The sequence below is a fragment of the Rattus norvegicus genome, chromosome 12 (genome assembly GCF_021556685.1).
Source record: "Rattus norvegicus strain SHRSP/BbbUtx chromosome 12, alternate assembly SHRSP_T2T, whole genome shotgun sequence".
NCBI lineage: Eukaryota > Metazoa > Chordata > Mammalia > Rodentia > Muridae > Rattus > Rattus norvegicus.
The window spans coordinates 5177067-5195156 of record NC_141545.1 but is presented as its reverse complement, the minus strand read 5'-3'; the positions used below and the strand labels follow the sequence as shown (position 1 = coordinate 5195156).

General features: G+C 41.5%; 1 long non-coding RNA gene and 2 pseudogenes across 13 annotated transcripts in view; 1 reads left to right on the top strand and 2 right to left on the bottom strand.

The window, feature by feature from the left end:
• LOC148001994 (uncharacterized) overlaps positions 1 to 18090 on the bottom strand; it is a 741081-nt pseudogene that overhangs the window by 501495 nt on the left and 221496 nt on the right. The window lies entirely within an intron of this gene.
• Positions 1 to 18090, bottom strand: part of LOC108348331 (uncharacterized) — an 84826-nt gene that overhangs the window by 62959 nt on the left and 3777 nt on the right. The window contains exons 1-3 of one of the 12 annotated variants that reach the window (XR_015634489.1): positions 9537 to 9871; positions 8049 to 8180; positions 7200 to 7383 (exon numbers count right to left, since the gene is read on the bottom strand). The exons of 10 other annotated variants lie outside the window; for them this stretch is intronic. This is a non-coding gene — a long non-coding RNA (uncharacterized LOC108348331). Of the gene's footprint in view, positions 1 to 7199; positions 7384 to 8048; positions 8181 to 9536; positions 9872 to 18090 lie in introns of those variants that run through there. One more of the 12 variants, XR_015634485.1, reaches the window with a different exon arrangement.
• On the top strand, positions 1989 to 2802 carry LOC134481227 (partner of Y14 and mago-like; annotated as a pseudogene).

The following is an 18090-nucleotide window of genomic DNA, read 5'->3' as shown; positions in this document are numbered from 1 at the left end:
TCTGGTCTGCAATTGGGTATCCAGTCTCCAACAGGTTTGTAGAATCTGGGGGTGACCAAACTTTTGACTCCATCTGGTCACCTTGGTGCTTAAGGTGTTGCCCCATGCTTGATCCTGTTGGCACATAGCGAGGACTAGATTGCCTCAGTCACTCATCTGAAATCAAAGTCAAATTCCCCCAGTCATCATAGCTGGACTGAATGCAGATCTAAGTTACAGAAACCAAAGTATCCAATACAGAAATAATTGAAATGTCCAAGAAAGAATTTACAGCCTTACTATTCAAAAGAATTGATGATCATAAGGAGTCAAATACATTCATGAATTAAGGAAATATATCTAAAACCTTGTCCAGATAGCCTCAAAAGTAAACGTAATAGTTAACAGAACAGTAGTAGAATTTCAAAATATAGAGGAAAAACTTTGGAAGGAGATTGAATCTTTGAAAACTAAACTAATAAAAATATTTGAAGAGGATGGTCAAACTGGTAGAAACCACAACAAACACTGTCATTAAGAGATAAGATTACTGGATTCAGTCCCCACCTACAAAATAAAAGAAAGGAAAAGAAAAAAAAAGAGAGATAAGATCATGCACAAGAACAAATCTCAGGCATAGAGGACAAGAGGGAAAATAAGAAGCATAAACAATATTCCAAAGATCCTGGGACACATTAAAGAGTCCAAACCTAAGAATTCATGGGGTATAGCAGGGAACAGCCGAAGTAACATTGATTGGATGAGACAGACTTATATTTCAGTGAAATTCTAGCAGAAATCATCACAAATTTATAGAAATAATTAAGCTTGCAAGTATAACATCCATGTAGAAATACAAACAGACAGAACCAGAGAAGAAATTCTCTGTGACATACAATCAGGATGTCAAAAATACAAAATAAATAAATAATTCTAGCCAGGCAGTGATGGTGTATGCCTTGTGTTTAATCCTACCATTTGTGGGACAGAGGCAGGCAGATCCCTATGAGTTCAAGGCCATACTGGTCAAAAGATCGAGTTCCAGGAAAACTAGAGCTCCACAGTAAAACCCTGTCTTAAAAAAGAAAGGAAGGAAGGAAGGGAGAAAAGAGAAGGAAAGAAAACTAAAAGAAATAATCCTAAAAGCAGCATACAAGAAAACAACAGCTAACAAAGAACTGAACCTTGAAGCTGTGTTATGCTCTGGGAGCTAGAGATCTGAGATTAATGTCCTAACTTCCATCTCATCTCCAGCCAGGAGTGGGTGGGAGCAAAGTCCTTCACTTCAAAGCTCAAGCTTGCTCCTCTGGTTAGGCAGCTGCCTTGTTCCTGAGATTCATGCTAGGGGCTTCTGTATTTAATATTCCTGTAACTCTCCCTCCTTGGTATTTCTGCAGCTGGGTTTGAATACGCAAAGGCCGTCAAACCTTGTATTCCTCTTGAAGTATTACTGGATTAGAAGTTAACTCAGAGCACACCAAGCAATTAGTAGTAATCAGCTGAGCTATTTACAGGTATACATGTAGAGTCTTTCCTGAATTATGAAGTGCATATGGGCTCTCAAATGTTGAATAGAGAAGTGGCCATCTGTCTATCCACCCTGTCTTCCCCATTGGTTATCAGGATCATATGCAATCTGAGTGCCCTGGCTTCTTAGATGTTTTCCTGACTCTAGAGTCTCCATTGTCTGGTGTTATTCCCATATGCTGGGAAGAACTCAACTGTGTTCTGAAGGATACACAGGGTTTGTGGAAGGAGATGAATATGAATGAGCCTTCTAGATATAGAACAAGGGGGCACCTGGGAAGAAGCAGATCTGGCTGAAGAAAAGTGTTCTTCAGGCATCCGTCATGTCAGTGACATAAGGTGGTGGAAATTAAGAAGGTAGTCTGAGCAAGGTTTCCCTGTAGAGACAGTGGGTTATCTAGAAGACAGCTAGAATTTTTAACCCAGAGGCCAGGGAGTTGTTCTAAGTATATCCTCTCCAAACTCACTCTATGGTGCCTGCATTAGGTTTAAAATGGACCTAACTCATCCACTAGACAGCAACAATGATGCATATAAAAGGCCTAGTCTACTTGAGTTCTGAAACTCAAAACGAGCCAACACAATTCCAGATCCAACCCAGGTCACCTAAAAAGCAATTTTAAAAAGGAATGAATGCTGCCATTTATCAAGAGCTTAAAAGCAGGACAATTCCACTTATTACCCCTAGAAATTCATTTTTTGGGTTCGATGGCAACTCTCTATGTAACTGACGAGACCAGCGGCAACTACACTGCCTCAACACAGAGACCCGATCGGACAACGCACAAGCAGCGGAGGGTCAAAGAAGGATACATGCTCCAAGAATCCCAGCCTATGAAAACAAGTATGTGAAGTTTTTCAAGAATAAACCAGAACTTCCCCCAGGGCAGTGCCCTGACGCCACCACACAGGTCACCCCATCCAGACCTGACAGTGGTGAAGCAGGCCTCTCCAAGACAGACAAATGCAACCTGAAGGAGAAGAGGAGCCAGCCACAGGAGAAAGATGCAGAGGCCTTGAGCAGGACCCTTGATAAGGTGTCTGTGGGACACTCAGCCCAGACACCCAGTGCTCACCATGGCCCCCAAGCCACATCTCTAGCTGCCTTCCATGCACCCGATTCTGCTGCTACCACAGAGAAAGCCAAGAAGATCAAGCACCTAAGGAAGAATCTGATAGGTGGAGGAGCTGCAGTAGCACTTCCAGGCCGGGAAGTTCAGCAGAGAACAGCTGAAGAAGCTGACATGGCACAGAGTTCTGGAGGAGGAGCTGGAGGACTTGGAGTTGGGCCTCTGAGGCTTCAGGAATAGTGGAGTGGACTGAAGAACAAACCATGGGGTGCTCTGGGGTCCAGGGAGCATGGGCCACAACAGTCAGGAGGGGCACTCCCATACTGGCTCACTTTCCCCTCCTGTGGCCTGACTCTGTCCGCTAGAGGCTAGGATCTCTCTTCTTCATCCCTTCTCCTTCTCAGCTCCCATTTTTGAACTTTTCCCTTCTATCCCATTGTTCACAATCTCAGTGATGACCCCAGATACCTCTGCTGCTGATATAGGTGTCTTGTTGAAAAGGAACCCTGAGAGGGTGGGAGTCTGTCAGGGATCTGAGACTGAGGGTACAAGGAGTACCCAAGATTTGGAGTCTTAGTTCCTGTTCAGTGTTTATGAATAACTTCTGTGGCCACCAAAACCACCACCATCTCCACCAACTCCTCCTCCTCCTCCTCCTCCTCCTCCTCCTCCTCCTCCTCCTCCTCCTCCTCCTCCTCCTCCTCCTCTTCTTTCTCCTCCTCCTCCTTTTCATCTTTTATTTAAGAATGTAAGAATAAATTCAAGTAGATGACAAAAAAAAGTTCACTTACTGTTTGTAGCAAACCTATGTCCTGTTGAGATATAGTGGTTTCCATAGATTTATTTATTCGCTTGTATTTGTTTGTTTCTTTGTTATTATGTCCACAGGTGTTTTGCTTGCATGTATATCTGTGCAATAGTGTGTGTGCCTGGTGTGTAGAAAGATCAGAAGAGGGCATGAGATCCCTGGGACTAGAGTTATGGAGTGTTGAGAGCTGCCATGTGGGTACTAGGGATCCAAACCAGGTCTTCTGAAAGAGCAGCCACTGTGCTTAACTGCTGATTCATTTCTCCAGCTCATTTCCATATTTCAAATACAGAAAAGAGGAACTCTTTTGATTAACCATCCAGGTAGACAAGGCCAAACAACGACCACACCCAGATTCCTTTTTCCAGTGTATAGGCTCTGAACTTTTGTTTTGTTTTGTTTTGTTCTGTCTCCAATGACATGTGAAGGGACAGCCTGTATCTCTTAAGCTGAGAAGGGCCTGAATACATAGCCCTATTTTTATTGAAGCAGGGAATTTTGGGCGCTCCTACCCTAGAAATCTGTCAATCTGAGCTTCTTCAAGATCTGATCAACTTGTGAGGAATTAACCCAGCACCATTGGTCACAAATTCATTTTTTCAGTATTTTTTTCATTTATTGAATATTTTTACTTACATTTCAAGTGTTATTTCCTGTCCTGGTTCCTGGACATAAGCCCTCTATCCCATCCCCCTTCTTCTATAATGGCGTTCTCCACCCAATCCCCCCCCCCAATACACCTACACTGGGGAATCCAGCCTTGGCAGGACCAAGGGCCTCTCCTTCCATTGGTGCCCAACAAGGTCATCCTTTGGTACATATGCAGCTGGAGCCATGGATCAGTCCATGTATAGTCCTTGGGTAATGGTTTAGTCCCTGGGAGCTCTAGTTGGTTGGCATTGTTATTCTTATGGGGTTGCAAACCCCTTCAGCTCTTCCAATACTTTCACTATTTCCTCCAATGGGAAGGCCAGTCTCAGTTCAATGTTTGCTGCTAGCATTCACCTCTCAAGAGGCAGGACCACCGAAATGCAGATGTTTCATTCCTTGTTAAAAGGGAGAACAAATATATTCATAGGTGGGGATATGGAAGCAAAAGGTTGGAACAGACACTGAACAAATGATCATTCAGAGACTGCCCCACATGGGTATATAGGTGTGTGTGTGTGTGTGTGTGTGTGTGTGTGTACACACACACACACACACACACACACACACACATATATATATATATACATATATATATATATATATATATATATATATACACACATATATATTGCAACCAAAAGTAGATAAGATTGATGAAGCTAAGGAGTGCATGAAGACAGGAGCCTGCTATAGTGATCTACTGGGAGGCACAGATGAACCATGTCAATTATAGAGGTGAATGCTAGACACACAGACACACATACACACAAACTCACACAAATGAACACACACTCATATAAACACATAAACACACACACATACTCACACATATACCCACACACCCTCTCAGACACCAACACAAACACACATGCACACTCACACAGACAGAGACACACATATACACTGACACACACACACACATACACAAACACTCACTCACACACTCATACACTCATTCACACACAGACACACAGACACACACACACACATACACACATACACATGCACAGACACTCTCACACATACAAACACACACACACTCACACATACACACACAGACATAGACACACAAACACACACACTCGCATACATCCACAAAAACACACACACACAAACTCACACACTCACTCACACACACATAGACACACACACAAACGAACACACACACATACACACACATAAACACACACACATACACACATACATATACACATGTAAACACACACACATACTAACACACAAACTCTCTCACACACCCACACATTAACCCTTACACACAGATTCACACACACACATATACTGACACACTCGCACACAAATACAAACACACACACGCATACACACACACCCCCTCACACACAAAGGAAACTAAGTTTTTATCCAGCAGGTTTCCTGTTCAGTGAGGAATTAGTGGGAGCTATGATGTGTACAAGTCTCTTAGACTCCAGCAGGCTGTGCTGTCCTGGCCTGTACTTATTTCCACTTCAGAAAATCTTTCTAAGCAGATACTTGCTGGTCCTACCTGAGTTACAAACTTTGCACAGATAACCTAAACAACACAACACCAAATTCCCCAGAGAGAGGATTTGAAGAAAAGCCTTCAGTAAGCTTTATGTTGACTCATCATAGGCCCCTCACTAAAACTACCCTGCTGCCTTCATAGAAGACCTTGGAAGCATCAGAGGAAGACAGTGACTCAATGCCAGTTTTCAGGAACTTTTCGTAACATTATAGTTCACGTGATATTAAAACAACCTCAATATCAGTCAGAAGGAGAATAATGAAATAAACGACAGTGACTTTTCTGAACTACAACTTTCTGTACAGGACTGAGAGGGAATCTATCCTGAAAGAATGCCAGGCCAACGATATAGTCAGGAAAACAATGTCAGCAGAGGGATGCACTATAAGATTCCATGTAAGATCATGGTGAAGCCAATAAGACAAACCAGGATCTTCAAGGGGGATACCTCTACTCAGGTAAAGTGAAGAAATCTAAGCCTTATTTTTAAAATAGTTGAATGGCTAAAGAATGTGTTGAGACAAATAAGAGAGGGGGCTCTACCTGGAACTGGACAAGTAATGCAAAGACTGCTGGCCAGCACAAAATAGGAAGCTGAAGGTTTGCTGAGAGACCTAGGCTAAAAGGTCTAAGTTAGTGAATGACTGGACAAAATTAGATGTCATTATCTGGCGTCCCCAAATACCCACAAATTATAGGTCACCACAGCAATGTACACACACACAAACACACACACACACACACACACACACACACACAAACACACACACACACACACACACCAAAAATCAGAAGTTGGCAGAAAACAATGAAGTTTGCATCATGCTGGAGGAACAACATAAAATAGACTACTCAAAGCAGGTATTTTAAGAATATCTACTCAGCTCTTTTTCCCTAGAGGAATAAAAGGGCCTAGATAGCACTCTTCTTGATGAGAATGGGGGTATATATGGATAACTTTGTTCTTGAAGTCTCAAATCTCTCATGCCAATTCTCTGCGTTTGAGAACCCCTTTCCACATCCCTGCTCTTCCAACCAGCTTCAGAGTATAAGGACAAGATATGAACTCTCTAGCAACACCCAAACAAAACAGGACTGACATGCTGCTACTCAGGCACTGTCTGGTACCCAAGATTTAGGAAGCATGAAGAGATGGTCTTGATATACAGGGAAAACGGGGGAGAAAGTACAAATCCACCAAAAGAGGACAATGAGAACCATTTCTTTAGCATTTCCACCAGGCTCTCCTCCTCGCAAACTACTATCTTCCTGGAATCTCACAGGATCCCTGTAAAGAAAAGGAGCTCCAGGCTTTTGCTTCATCCCTCAAAGCCCTGTGCAAGTCTAAAGAGGGGCTCCCACATAGCACCCTCCACACATAATGGCATGTAGTGCTGTGATGTGTGATCAACCTATCTCCCTTAATAAATTGCAGATTTTCAAAGAGCAGGAGCATTTGCTTTCCAAACATGAAGTTTCTTGAAAAAGGGCTATCTCCACAGAAAGCCTTGTAAATGATTACATAAATGAACACTTGGATGGGACACAGGTCAGTACATGTAACAGTAATGGACAGTTACATTGGTTTGTCTATGTTTATGATAAGACATGAGGACAACCTGTCCCTGAGGCCTAACCCTACCTGCTGTTGCTTGGCTCTGGGGACACAGATGTAATTGCTGGCCTCCTCACTGAACTTCTTTGCTTTCTCATAGGATGCTGGCAGTTTAGTCTGCTCCACCAGCAGTTGTCTGTTCTCATTCAGCAAAATCCTTATATTGTTCTTCAATTGAGTCCATTCACGCAGGAGCTGGAAGTGCGTGTTGCTGAACCACAAACAATAAATGTCAAATTCCAGGCAGCTTCTATTTGCCTGTCACTCCTGCAAGTACAATCATCCCTTCAGGGGCCCTCATCTACAGACATCAACAGGCTAGAGCCACAGTATACAAGTTAGCACCAATTAGAGGAGCCAAATCCAGAGGCCACATTCACTGTGAATCAAAGTACTCCTGAAAATCCTGATACTAAGATGTTTTATATACATCAAGGTAGAAGAATTGGACCATATGGGTGCTCATATGTCCATAGTATGCTAAAACCATCTGCAAGTAGAGGGCAAATCCCCTCTGATGGATGATAGAAGACCTAATAGCTATACAATCTTTGCATGTGTATCTCATGGACCACAGAGAACCTGTCAGTGTCCTAGAAGTTCAGAGTTGATTGATATTCCCATCATGGTGCAAATCTTTTCTATGTAGAGGAGCGAACGTTAATGGGGAAAATAACAATTGGAGGGTCTTCTAAACTCTTCACATGTAGGACCACTGAGTCCTAAAGTTACAAATCCAAGACCCTGTGACAGGAGGCAGGCTTTCCTGTTAAGAGTCAGACACTATAGAGCCAGAGCCCTGATTTTGTTCAAAGTCATATAGGACAGAAGCACTCCCTGCCTAGTGCTGGGTTCTCATCTCTCTCAGGGACTCACCGGTAGGAACTATTCACTTGTATGAGCTCCTTGTACCTCTCCATGGCATAACTTATTGAGTTGGTCACCATTTGCATAGCCATCATTCTCATCTCATGTTCAGATTGAAGTATTAGCAATTCGAGATCCAGCCTGTCTTAGGGCATGGCCCAAGGAACAAATAACTGTGTGAATTCATGATTTCAGAATTAGGTGAAATGTAAATAAGAAATATCCATTAAAAATTCAAATTTAAGAGTGGGGAGGGAAGAATGTGGCAAACACAAAGACCAGAGCAAAACCACAACAGTGAGACAACATCAATTCTTTCAAGGAAATATTTCTACGTGAATCAGCAAACATTTCTTTTGAAATAAGGACTCTTTAAAAGGCTGTGGAGATATGGTTCTGCAAAGACTCCTCTGTACTAGAGTGGGTGGAGCCTGTAAAATGCCTGTTTAGGAATAACAAATGTCCAGAATTTATTACCACAATCACCATTTCTAGGTCACAATAAACGGTCCCTGATAGCTAAAAAAAAAAAGTAAAGTCAAAAAATAAATGAAGTTCAAATCAGGCAAAAAAAGATTACCTGAAATCAGACTATTGACTTGATTACTTAAAACCAATTTATGGCACATACTTGCTCCTTTGAACTGTGTCCTATTTGTGCTGATTAAACTTATTATCCTGAGCACAGGACAACAGAGCCAGGTTACCAGGTCCAAGGAGCTGACTGTCAAGAGTTGGCCAGGTAAGCATGAAGGCATTGACTAATTCTGTAAGAAGTTTCCTCCAGTCTGTGCCACAGCCTTGGGTCCAACAGATAGTTATGATGACATTTCTTTTGTTTTGAAAGCAGGGATTCTCAAACCTTGCTTCCTATTGTTACATGAATTCCCAGAGGGCATAACTACTTAGACAGGGAAGAGGATTTGTAACCCCTCCTTCCCTCAGGAGAGTCCTATCTACCACCAAAGTAAATAGAAGGTGCAAAGAGTTCTGTTGGTCCATGTGGGCTTCCACGCTATCATGACCTGCAAACTGTCCATCAGACAGATCCTCAGATCCCATCAAAGGTCCCAGTCTCCAGGTCCTGAGCAAAACACCCAGAAATACGTTCATATAAATACATACCAACCCATATACAAACACAATTAGAATGCCAACTACTTCCATGGAGATGCCATAGAATCAGTGTATAGTGAACAAAATCAGAGTAAATGAGTGATGGCATGCAGGAATTTCATTCCCTCACTTAGATGCATCAAGTCTAACCAGGTCCTTCCAGCTATTGACAGAACTTCTGCTTATCCAAGGAGCTCAGGGTCAAGTAAAAAGGAGGTTGACCCTAAACACACAGCACCTAGCTTATCTCACAAGCCAATGCCTGCCAAGTCTCCTCAAAATCCAGGATGAGAGGTGAAACTCTCTCGTGATATGAGGAAATCTTGGGTTAGCAGAGACAGAGCACAAGACAGCGAACAGGTTACTGGGCATAATGACTACCTGTAGTCCCAATCATCATAGATATAAAGGTCCAGGATTTGATAAAGTTCATGCCTCTCGAATTTACATTTCTGGATTTCAAATTTGAGTTCCTACAGTTCCTTTAGATGCTTCTCTTGCTTACTGATGACATTTGGGGACGATGCCCTCCTACCAAAACCTGTAGATAGATAAACCCAAGTGAATTTGCATATTTGATGGCCCATGGGAGGAAAAGAGCATTCTGAATCCCAAAAGGAGGTTGAGGAAGAGGAAATGGTAGAGACTAGGTGAATGCCTGAAACAGCAGAAAAGCTTTCTTCGAGCTGGATTCCTTTTTTTTAAGATTTATTTATTTATTTTGTATATGAGTACACTGTTGCTGTCTTCAGACACACCAGAAGAAGGCATCAGATCCCTTTACAGATGGTTGTGAGTCACCATGTGGTTGCTGGGATTTGAATTCAGGACCTCTGGAAGAGCAGTTGGTGCTCTTAACCACTGAGCCATCTCTCCAGCCCTCGAGCTGGATTCTTAAGCTACGTCCCTCTTTCCAACCTCTAATGCCATACATGTGCCAAGCTCACTATTATAGAATCCCTCGCCCTGAAACGTATAACCTGACTCAGACATAAACATGTGGGACATTGTTATCTCATATCAGATGTGGTGCAGGTAAATCCTGGAGTTCATAATGTTTATCACCATCAAACTCTAGTCATATGTGTTCCAGCCCAAAGTGTCTAAGACCTAAACTCATGACTAGGGGTGCATCTTTCCTTGTTCTTGTCATCAGAGACTTATGTAACCTACAGTAATCTAGAGGATGAAGTGCTTTAACTCCCAACCATGGATGGTCACATTGTTAATCTCACAGTGCCTTCCTCTGCCATTCATTGACACAATTAAAAAGCTTCTAGAAAAGAAACTGAAGGCTTACCAATTTCTGACTTTCTCTCAAATTAATAATCAGGAACTCCTGACTCTTGGTTTGCCTTTGAGAAATCCTAAGGCTCATGCTTGTAAGGCCTAGTCTTAGAAGGCACATCTCAAACCTACCTCCTCAAGGAAGTTCCCCAACTCTGCCCAGGACTCAGCAAGCCTTCCCCAGAATGATTTCATCCTTCCTGTTTTACTAGACAGGAAGTCAGCTTCCTTCTGCCTTGGTGTGGTCTCTCCTTGATCTCCACTCTCCTTCCAAAATAGCCTGAGCAGCTGGCAAAACATGCCTGTTTGTGAGCCCAAAGGGAACTGAAGGAATTTCCCAAAGGCAGTTGGTGTCACCACAACACAATCACAGAAGATTCTAGGGATCTCTTAGATACAATAGATTGTCCAATGAAGGGCTTACTGATGATGTCACTGGGAAGTTCTATGGCCTACCTGCTAACTAGCTCTCCCCAAATTGATCAATTTCTGTGGGGGCCCTTTCCTGCAGTCTCTAATGTGTCACCGGAAATACCGTTTGGCAACAACTATTCCAAAGCTAGATATTTCTCTCTCTTTCAAAAGTCATCAATGCTTTTGCTGGGGAGAATGGCTTACATCCATGAATTGGATAAGAGATTTTTTCTTAGCACCCAAATCTCTAGGGACCATGGATGAGGGAGATTTTTCTACCACCTTAGACAATGGATGTGATATACATTTCTATTCCCAAGGGTTTCCCTTTTTCTGGAGGCCAATATCTTTCTTCTATACTTTGATTGTGTAAAACCTGGAAATATTTGCTTACTGTGCAGTCCTTCACACCTTGACATTGTTTCATTTAGACATCCATGTATTCCACAAAATCAATGGTCTATAATCCTATTTTTTTGTAATAAAACTCCCTTTTCTTGGGAATATAGGGATCAACTACAGGGCATATATAAAATTATAAATTTCTGTGCCTTTTATTTACTAAGTTGGACATCCTCACTTTTTGAAACACAACAAGACAATTAAATTGGACATCAGTGAGCAAACGTCAACCTGGACCTTGTGTTACTACATTGTAACGACATAGCCATCACTTCTCCAATACCATTCTTCCTGAATTTCCAAGTCCTATCATAAGGATATTGGGGGCTGCACTGTGATCTTTTACTCATATCACACATAAAAATCAGGAGGATGGGCACGGAATGGAAATGCCTAAGGTCAGGTTAAACCTCAATTTTAATGGGTCCATAAGTTCAGGAGGGAGTCCATTTGGCATTGTCATATATGGATTCTGTGTTCTTATCCTAGGTGTTGTAATGCCACCTGAATGTGTGCTATAATGCCACCTAACCTCACTAATGTCAGAGTGAAGCTCATGTATGACTTTTGTGGGAAGAGCAATGCCTTTTACTACCATCTCCATTTGTACAACATCACTATGCAAAGCTAAAAACAGAGGGGTGGAGATTGTGGAGTCCTTAGAAGTTGAGGGTCTTTTCTTTTGATTAAGGCACATATTTTTCCTATGTAATTTTTTCCCTTGCTTTTTCACTAGTGATGGGTGACATCTTTCCTGGCCTGAGATATACTGGGGTCCAATTTTTGGATTACCAGAGCTTCTATTTTAGATATGACAGGCCCACCAAGGATCCTACTGCATACAGAAGGTATGAATAAGTCCCAGTTGCTAGAGTAAGTTCAAAAAGTCTGTGACAACAAAGACCTGATTGAGAAAACAAGGGACAAGCTGTTCATCAAGATCATAGTTGTATGATAGTAAAAAAATGTGAATAAGGCATCAGGTGAAAAGATCAATTAGGAGGTCATAGGCCTAGAAGGGGTAGCCTTTGCTCTCAGCGGAGCTGCCATTCTTTCACCCATTCCTTGACCCCTGCCACAAGACCAGAGATTTCCCCAAACAACTGGCTGGCCTTACTCAAAGACCTGGCAGGGCTTCTCCCTGTAGAATAGGAACTGCAGAGTCCTTGAGGATCCACAAAGAGGTCTCCTCCACACAAGTTCCTTGTTGGAAGGAAAATATTCCTGCAGAATCCTGCCATGGCAGTAGGAATTTCAACTAGGCTGCTCTTACGTCCAGCTCACTGGATGCAGGCCTGAGGCCCAGAGGTATCTGGGGAAAGAAGCAGCACACACTACCTCACAGCTCTCTCTTTGTTGGATGCAACTGCTAGAACTGTAATAGGATTTTTGTTTCTTCGTTTGTTTAATAGAAATACCTACAAAGCTGGTTAAAGTTGCAACATGCCTTTAATACCAGCGTACAGAATTTTTTTAAATCACTGTTTTATGTCTGGATATTGTTTTTACTCCCCTCAGCAAATATCTCTGTGCTTAGAATGTTAAGCACATGCTCTGGAGAGACCTATTATTCAAGTTAGGCAAAGCTTTTGTTCTTACCAACCAGTCCACAGATGATGCCATTACTTACTTTCAAATAAGAAAACAATAATAGAGAGGTGAGTTAATCTGTAAGCTATCACAGAAGAAACACATCATGACTGTGGAATGGCACCCCAATCTTTTGCATTTTCTAAGTTCTTTTATTTCTTCTTTTTGTTTTTGACATTTTTATTGGATTTTTTTGGGTATATTTCATTTTTTTTTCAATCTTCACAGGTATCCTTTATTCCTCTCCTCCCATTTACAAGTAGGAATTTCACCTGTAATTGTTAGTCCAGATAGTTCGGTCTCTGGCTTAGATGTCCCCTTGGCCTGTTGCCTTAGCATAAGCTGTGTTAGAGGCAGGCTCAATGGTTCAGGACTGAACAAATAATAAATTCCACTACATCTGGATTCCTAGCCTTACAGTCAGAAAGGGACTATATTTCTATTCACTATGGAAAAAAAAAAACAAAAAAACAAAAAGCAGACCCAGTTCATTAACAAGTAAAAAAAATTTCTCAAGTATATTAAAGGGTTTACCATGGTCATACAGTTTTTCAAATACCTGGCATTCATCGTTTTTCAAATCCAAAAATTTCTTTCTTGTTCACATTTTCTTTTTTGATTATTTCTTAGTTTTTTTAAATTTGATTTTTAATTGATATATTTCTTTATTTACATTTCAAATGTTATTCCCTTTCCAGGTTTCCAGTCCATAAGTCCCCCTCCAGCGCCCCCCCCCCGACCCCATGTGAGTCTTTCACTTGTTTTGTTAAAGTAACTGAAAGATAATTTATATTATTTGGGCCTATTGTGAGGGGTATCATTTCCCTAATTTCTTTCTCAGCCTGTTTACCCATTGAATAGAGGAAGGATACTTAATTCTTTGAGTTAATTTTATACTCCAACAGTTTGCTGAATTTGTTGATCAGATTAAGTAATGCTCTGGTGGAAGTTTCGTGTCACGTAAGTATACTATCATATCATCTTCAAATATTAGTATTTTCACTTCTTCCCTTCTAATTTGTATCCCTTTGACCTACTTTCATTGTCTGATTGCTATAGCTAGGACTTCAAGTGCCATATTGAAAAAGTAGGGAGAGAGTGGGCAGCCTTGTCTAGTCCCTGATTTTAGAAAACCTGATTTTCCTTCAAGTTTTCTCAATTTAGTTTGATGTGAGTTACTGGATTGCTGTATTTTGCTTTTACTATGTTAAGATATAGGCCTTGAATTCCTGATCTATCCAGGACTTTATTCATGAAAGGGTATTGAATTTTGTCAAATGATTTCTCAGCATCTAATGAAATGATCATGGGTTTTTTTCCATTGAGTTTGTTTACATGGTGTATTTCGTTGATGGATTTCCGTATATTAAAACATTCCTGCATCCCTGTGATGAGGCCTACTTGATCAAGATGGATGATTGTTTTGATGTGTACTTGGATTCAGTTTGCAAGAAATTTATTGAGCATTTTTCATCAATATTCATAAAGGAAATTGGTCTGAAGTTCTCTATCTTTGTTGTATCTTTGTGTGGTTTAGGTGTAAGAGTAGTTGTGGCTTCATAGAAGGGACTTGGTAGTACTCTGTCTGTTTCTGTTTTGTGGAATAGTTTGCACAGTATTGGTATGAAGTCTTCCATGAAGGTCTAATAGAATTCTGCACTAAACCCATCAGGTCCTGGGCTCTTTTTGGATGGGAGACTTTTAATAACTGCTTCTATTTCTTTAGGAGTTATGGGGTTTTTCCATGGTTTATTTGTTCCTGATTTAACTTTGGTATCTGGTATCGGTCTAGAAAATTGTCCATCTCTTACACAATTTCGAGTTGTGTTGAATATAGGTTTTTGTAGTACAATCTGATGAGTTTATTTAATTTCTTCAGATTCTGTTATTGTGACTCCCTCTTCAGACCTCATTTTATTAATTGGCATACACTCTCTGTGATCTCAGGTTAGTCTGCCAAAGGGTTTATCTATCTTATTGATTTTCTCAAAGAACCAGCTCCTGGTTTTGTTGACTCTTTGTAGAGACCTTTTTGTTTCTTCTTGGTTGATTTCATCCCTGAGTTTGATTATTTCCTGCCTTCTACTGCTCTTGGGTTTATTTAATGCTTGTTCTAGAGCTTTTAGGTGTGCTGTCAAGCTGCTGACATATGCTCTTTCCTGTTTCTTTTTGCAGGCACTCAGAGCTATGAGTGTTCCTCTCAGTGCTGCTTTCATTGTGTCCCATAAGTTTGGGTATGTTGTATCTTCATTTTCACTAAATTCTAAGAAGTCTTTAATTTCTTTCTTATTTCTTCCATGACTAAGTTGACATTGAGTTCATCTTCCATGTATATATGGGCTTTCTGTCATTTTTGTTGTTATTGATGACCAGCCTTAGTCCATTGTTATCCAATAGGATGAATGAGATTACTTTTATCTTCCTGTATCAGTTGACGCCTGTTTTGTGACCGATTATATGGTCAATTTTGGAGAAGGTACCATGAGGTGATGAGAAGAAGGTATATCCTTTGGTTTTAGGGTGGAATATTCTATAAATATCTGTTCAATCCATTTGTTTCATAACTTCTGTTAGTTTCTCTATGTCTCTGGTTAATTTCTGTTTCCCCGAACTGTCCATTGGTGAAAGTGGGGTGTAGAACTATTATTGTTTGAGGAGCAATGTGTGATTTGAGATTTAGTAAAGTTTCTCATGGTTTAGGGACACAACTGCTATACAACTGACAACTATAGCAATCACCCAGAACATCTGCACAAAGCCCGTGACGGTTGGCCACATGAGGATGAGTGGCTTTCAAAGTTCATCATGATTTTTGGTAAGATCTTCCTTGTAATTGATGGCTTGACTTCCCACAAACATGTTCCAGTTTTGTAGAATCTCCTCCTTGGTTAGCATCTCATCCTTTCAGTGGCGAATCTCATCCTTGTCCAGCTTCCCATCCTTGTTCAGATCTGGGAAATCATTGAACTGCTCCCATTTGGACAAAACCCAGTCTGGCTCAGGGCCATTGTCCTCATGGGAAAAACATGTCCACAATATACTCATCCTGGTCCACAAGTCCTTCCCTGTTCTTGTCGATATCCTCCAGGGTTTCCAGAACTACAATCTCCTTCATATGTTTCAACTGCTCTGGGTTCAGAAAGGCAATGAATCCCTCCCGAGTACCTGTCAGGTTGCTTTCAATGTCTGAAGCCTTAAACCTCCTCTCATCTCATGGAGGCATTTTTTTAAAGGTGTGATGATCAGAGCTATCTTGGAATTCAGCAAGGTTTCCCAGGTAGTAGCCATAAGTGGACTGCTTGTATTCTTCCCAGGAGATCTTTTCGTCTATGTCCCTATCATAATCCTTCCAGAGTTTAGCCACATTATGGTAGATGTATCTTTTTGGTACCTGTTCGATCCAAACTTTCAGCTGCTCAGTAGTAACAAGGCCGCCTCCATCACTGTCTATTGGATCAACAATTTTCCCCAGCCTCTCCTTGCTCTCATCCAGGCTTAGCTATCAAAGGTCTTGGAATGCTCCTTGCCCAGGAAGACCTCATGATCATACAGGAAGGTGTGCTTGTCCTCTGGTGGCCACTGGCCCAGCTCTGAATCGGGACAAACTATGTGCTCCTTGCTCATCATGCTCTTGGACCTGAACGCCAGCACCAGTGCCAGCAGCAGCCCATGGAGAGTCCCAGGCTGACACCTGGCACCAGAGTCACGAACAAAGGGAGGCAGCAGGGAAGTAGGGGGCTAGCAGCACCTTATCCGCTGTCCCCTCCCCAGAGAGGGATTTTGTTACATTTCAAATGTTATCCCTTTTGCTGGTTTCCCATCCATAAAACCCCTTATACTCCCCCTCCCCCTTCTACTATGAGGGTGTTACCACACCCACCCAACCACCCAGGCCTACCTGCCTCCCTGTTCTGACTTTCCCCTACACTGGGGCATCAAGCCTTGATAAGATTAAGGGCTTCTCCTCCCATTGGTGCCCAACAAGGCCATCCTCTTCTACATATGCAGCTATAGTCATGGGTCTGTCCATGTGTACTCTTTGGATGATGGTGTCAGCCTGGGAGCTCTGGGTGTTCCTTATTGTTGTTCTTATGGGGCTGTAAACCCCTTCAGCTCCCTCAATCCTTTCTCTTACTCCTCCATTGAGGATCCTGTTCTCAGCTAAGTGGTCGGCTGTAAGCATCTGCCTCTGTATTTGTCATGCTCTTTAGTCTACTTATTGAACAGATCACCACAGAAGAACAAAGATGTATTGTCTTGGAGTGATGTTGTATCGACAAATAGATGATTTCTTACTTCTTAATGATGATTGTAAAAGAATTCCTAAAATTAGATTAGTAATTCAAAGCCCGTTTATAATAGGACTGCTCTTATGTTCTCTCTGATAATCAAAATTGCATTGAAAACTCTGCCATTCTTAAAGTGTCATGAGTAAATTACTTCTGCAATACCAAGCGGGCATCTCCAAATTAGAGCCCATTCTAAGAGCGTATAAACCAATTAACCAAAGTTCATAAAAAGAGAATTAATGACTTAATATAGGTGCAAGGACCAAACATAAAAAATTGACTGGATTTGCCTATAGGTAATTTCACTTACTCTTTTCTCACAAAAATTACAGTTTTTACTCTCCACGAACCTGTAGAGCCAGTGACAGATGATGACAGTTTATCCTGATAATTACTCTTAATGGATATGCATGTAAATATTCTCTGTTGTAAACTTATTATTCAACTTATGATTTGAATTCGTGTGCAAACTTGTGGTGAACTTTTTACCATGTGATGATGTATTCAGAAAGATATACAAATGCTGAGGACAAAGCAAGAGAAAGCTTTTTACACAGAACTGAACCGAAGAGGACAAAACTCAAGAAGAACTTAGAAGTAAAGGCATAGTGTTGAGAATAAGGCCTTGAGAGTAAGGAAATTATTGTGACATAAGAGCAAGAGGAAAGGAGATAAGAAGAGTGCAAAGAGAACTTTTTAAGCGATCTTTTTGGAGGCAAACTTTTGTACAAACTTTTAGGAAAACTGAAGAACTTATATATAAATGTTAAAATCACTGTTCATTAGCCTTCAGCATGGCTCACTGGCTAGCCTCTGCTCTTCACTCAGGCTCACTGGCTAGCCTCTGCTCTTCAGTCAGCCTCATGGGCTAGACTCTGCTCTTCAGCCTTCAGCGAGGCTCACTGGCTAGCCTCTACTCTTCAGTCAGCCTCATGGGCTAGCCTCTGCTTTTC